Genomic DNA, 5,113 nt, shown 5'->3' with positions numbered 1-5,113 from the left:
AGCCTATACACAGACAACGACTGATTAGCCTATTTTGGACGATATGGGTCTTTTCTCGAGTCAGTGTGTTTAGTCTCACTATAGTCTGTAGATTACCCGGCGGCTCATGGCTCTTCACAGACGGCACAGAGACAGCAGTCACTCCGCTGAACGTGTCAGTGTTGCTGCAGTGGTGTGAACTGTGAACCGTGCGGGCACTGGTGGTGGTGCTGAGTTCTGACAGCCGAGTCACGGCTTCTTCTTCTGAATTACTTTATCTTTGCCTTGGAAAATACATTTTGCGTTTTGCTGTTTCCCAAAACAAACCAGCGCGCGCTACTGTTTGCTACAAAGCGACTGGAAGCGGACGAGGTTTACAGACATACCAATAGTAGCCAATCATATGCTGATTAGGCCAGTTGCTGTATAGCCTACCTACCCGATCACCAGGGAGCAGCAACAACACACACACACACACTACACACACAATAGCCTTCTATATAATGCTGCGCAGTGCGCACATATATTATATATATTTAAAAAAATACCCAGCATAATTTTTGGGAAGGCTAAGCCTTCCCTAGCCTTACACACCCGCCGCCTATGGGCACTGTACTGTAGACATATAATACCTGGCCAGGTGAAAACAAAATAAACCTGATTAGCATTTGAGTACTTTTAACACCTCTGAACAGCCGGCGGAGAGCTTCACATTTTCGGAATTTTGCGACAGAGTCACAGAGGGTCAATAATTCCCAGAAAATCTGTAATGTTAATATAAAATGTCCATGAAAATCTTCATTGGGGCTAAAAGGGGCTATTTAATTCTTCATGGGGGCTACAGCCCCATAGCCCCCACAGACTCGACGTCGTCGTGTGGTGGGATTCATAATCACACTTGGTCTCATAAGCACAAATAACACTGGACCTTGATGACACAAGTGATGAAACAATATTACCCTCAATATTGAATGATGCATAAGTGTATTTTCAGACTGCATTAGGCCTTCGTGTGTGTGTGTGTGTGTGTGTGTGTGTGTGTGTGTGTGTGTGTGTGTGTGTGTGCGCGCGTATGATGGGTGTCATGGATGGATTATGGACCATGCCAATGGGACCAGTGCCCTGGGGCCTGTGGATATGTGCATGAAATAGGTAAAAGTACAATATTTTCCTTCGAGATGTAGTGGAGTAGATATGAAGTAACATTAGGCCTACTTAAAATGGGAAATAATCCAGTAAAGAAAAACATATCTCCAAATTTTACTCAAGTACAGTACTTGAGTAAATGTACATATGTAGTTACTTCCCACCACTGCTGCAGTACTGTGTGTACTGACTGAGGGGCCTAATTAAATATTTGAGTGTAGTAGCCCAGCATTGCCATTTCAGCTCTAGCCATATCAGCTGCACTTCCACTTTCTTTCGCTAGAGGGAATTACAGCGCCAGAAATGTGGGCGCATGGATGGTGTGTCTCTTCTCTCTTCTTCTTCTATCGACGCCCCTGCCCTGGCGCAGAAGTGGGACGGCCTATGAACTATGAAGGAAGGTAATTATTACACGAAATAATTATGACTTGAATGATTTCTCAACCCAAACCTCAAAGCCAAATGAACATATTATTACCGTTTACCGGACGTCTGGTGTGTGTCCGCCTATCCACCCCCAGCTGCGACTGATTCTGGTGATTTGTTTTGTTTCGCCTCGCTCAAAACAACTTGAGTGCGTGCGACCGTGCGTGCGTCCGTCATCAAGTATTTACTTTTCAAACTTCTCGGGAATGTTCTTCTTTGAACACGAGGCGCAATCTACTCTAGGCTAAAAAAGAAGGTAGGATTGTGTATACTCTACATAAATCATCTCCTGTCGTGATTAATTAGATCTCTGGGAGAATAAAGTAGGCAGGCTCGTCAATCGACGATGTGTGCGGATGACTCACGCACGCACACATCATGAGAACACGTTATGGCAGGGCATGGGATAATTATAGGCTGCTGGTACTGTTTGGGGACTGAACAGGAGCCGCTGCCAACATACACACCTGCAAAGCACTGCTCGCCTGGGGGCTAAAGAGACAGTCATCATCACTGTCTGACTGTCACCCCCCTCCACCCCCAGATGGATTCTCATTCTCTCTCTCTCTCTCTCTCTCCCCCCTCTCTCTCTCCCTCCATTGAAAGGGCTCTTTATGTGGATGATGCCAGTTTAGCTGTGGGTGATGAGAGCTTTAACACGTTTATACCAGGTTGAGGCACCCTTGTTTGTTTAGATTGAATTACACCGTGCAGTTGATTAAGCTCAGCACACAAAGCACAAAAAGAAAGCAAAGAATGCGGATGAAAATGACCCAAAATAACACTATAGCTTGTAGGCTACTTATCATGATCAACAAAAACATAACGACCAAACCCAGAACCTCTGCACGAGGCATGTGAGGTTATTGACTGAAAGAAAAACAAATTAAAACGTTCTATTTTTTTCTTTTAGTTCTCTGTGTGACTGTGTGTACTATTTAGTACCCAGGCTTCTCACAAGGGCAGTTTTATGTGCAGGGAAGGAGGCATGGAAAAGAAGACCTTTCCTTTTGAGCTCACAGATTTGCAGTAATTACAGAATCACTTCCATATGTGTCTCTTTGGCTGCCTCCTAGCTGCCCCCACCACCCCTCTCTTCCAGTGTTCCCTCTCTCTCCCTCTCCCTCTTGCTCTTCTCTCTCCCCCCTTTCAATTGCTTCCTCCCCCATTCCTCCTATTTTGCCTGCCCCCCCCCCCCCCTTATCCCCCACCCTTCCACCAGCACCCTGAGCAAATTCTTTTCCCCTTTTGCAAAACCACTGCTCAAACAAAGTCCATGTTAATCAGAACATCCTGGCATATTTGGCAGAGAGTTGTGCCCGTGGGTGATTCAATTAGAGCGGTATAGCCAAAAAAAAAGTGTGCCTCTGTGCTTTGGCGACAGAGGTGAGGAGAAAGTGAGAGTGAGAGAGATGTGGAGGGTTGGGGGGTTCATCGATGGGAGGGACGCCAGTGGAAGACTACCAGAATATGAAATAGCGAGGAGAAAAATAATGCGGTTTTCGGTGAAAGAATTCAAGCAAAGCGAGAGACAGGAACGGAGGGCGAAGGAGAGAGAGGGAGAGAGAGAGAGAGAGAGAGAGAGAGGTGGAACCGAAAATGAGGCAGAAAGAGGGAACGCAGGAGTAATGCTTTTTGACAGAGGTGGGTTCAGGAAGGGTTCATGGTGACATCATGGCTGATTTTTTTTGAGGAAAGTATAGACAGGAGAGCCATTCACCTTTCATTGGACACACATGTTGGGGAACAGGCCGAGCGCTGCTCCACCACTGGCACACATGCTGGTGGTAGCTCTCGTGGTGGACAGCCCCCAGAGTACACCCCGGAAAAAAAGGCACATACCTCTCTCTCTCTCTCTTGCTTTCACTCTCTAATTTTCTCCTTTCCCCCCCCTTCTTCTTCTCTCTCTCTCTCTCTCTCTCTCTCTCTCTCTTTCTCTCTCAATCTGGTTCGGTAAATCTCTCACTCCCTCTCAGTAGTAAAACAAACCCCCCCAAAAAAACAATGCTTTTGGCTACAGCTACACAATGTCGTTATTGCATGTGTGTAGAGTAGTTTTAGTGTTCATTTAAAAAACAGACGCCAACACTCTTGAGTTAAATGGACGCTCCAGATTTTCTAGTAGTGTATATACATATGGGGATGGGGATTGGCGAGTATACTGTATGTCTGATGCTTAACCACTTAAACCTTTTACGTGGCTGAGCAGAGTCTCGCAGGGCTCTATACCTGCGTCCTTTCTGTTGTCGCTGTACATTATTAACTATCTTTGCTGAAAATAGCCGATTGACAAGCTCACTCACGAGTCACGACGCGTGTCGATCTGCTATTTTCAGAATACCGTTGCTGGGGTTCATGTATGTATGTATACCGTGTCATGCAATGGTGGTCAACAACAGTTATTATGCATAGAAATCGCGGATCTACAAGCTCACAACGTGTGTCGTATGATCACTTGTGTGAGCTTGTAGATTGGCTAATTGTTCATTCATTGCACGACGCCGTCTTACGACAAAGTATAAATCAGGCTTCTCTAACACATACATTTCTCCTTTGCTTTGCTTCTATGAGTAACTCATTTTCCTCTGACTGTAGTATTCCTCTGTGTATGTTTTACTTCAAGGCGCACACACTCTAAAAGACCACATTTTGCCAGGCTAGATGAATGAGCGCCTTCATTTCACAGGATGTGTGTTTAACTCTGTAACTAAGAAAGTGCAAGCGAGTGTAGGCTATACTGTGTGTGTGTGTGTGTGTGTGTGTGTGTGTGTGTGTGTGTGTGTGTGTGTGTGTGTGTGTGTGTGCGCGTGCATGTGTGTGTGGAGGGGGGCATGTGCCTGGCTGCCTGCTCTGCGTCCCCCGTGAGTCTCTCAGCGCGGCACCAAACTTCACATGACATCAATCTGAATGCGGGGAAATAGTGATCTCATTACAGGCATCTTGTTCCTGATTAAAACCTGCCGCCACCAGCACCGCCCCCCCCTCCCTCCCGCCCCCACCCCCTTACTGCTCATAGCATCGGGCCCCCTCCCTATTCAACAGTCCGTCCCTCCCTCTCTCGCATCTAGCTTTTTCCGAAACCGTCCCAACAAATTTAATGCCCCTTGTCTCACTTTGTCTTGACCAGTCTCTCTCTCTCTTTCTCTCTCTCTCTCTCTCTTAAGGACTTTCAATTATTTTCTTCGAGATAATTCTGTCGATTATCATTTACGATGAATTGAATAATCGAGAAGCACATGTTTTAATTATAATTGTTTTAATATACTGTATATCAGTAAAAAAAAAGCAATGCATCTACAAGCTCACAAGGCATCGCAAGCTTGTTGAAGTGCTATTTTTGCTATTCTTGAACATGTATTATTTCATTTCTTTGTAACCGATTAAATCGGTTACTTCGATTTACTGTTGTACCGCTCTGCCTCTCTCTCTCTCTCTCTCTCTTCCTGACTCCTCCCAACATCGCTCGCTCCTCTGTGTGCACCACCTCTCCTACGCATCTCTTTCTCTCTCTTTAGCCCTAATAACCTCCCTCCCTCCCTCCCTTTCTTATTCCCTCTCCATC

The sequence above is a fragment of the Protomyctophum bolini genome, assembly GCF_963924005.1.
Source record: "Protomyctophum bolini genome assembly, chromosome: 5".
NCBI classification, from domain to species: Eukaryota; Metazoa; Chordata; class Actinopteri; order Myctophiformes; family Myctophidae; genus Protomyctophum; species Protomyctophum bolini.
This window is presented reverse-complemented; position numbering follows the sequence as displayed.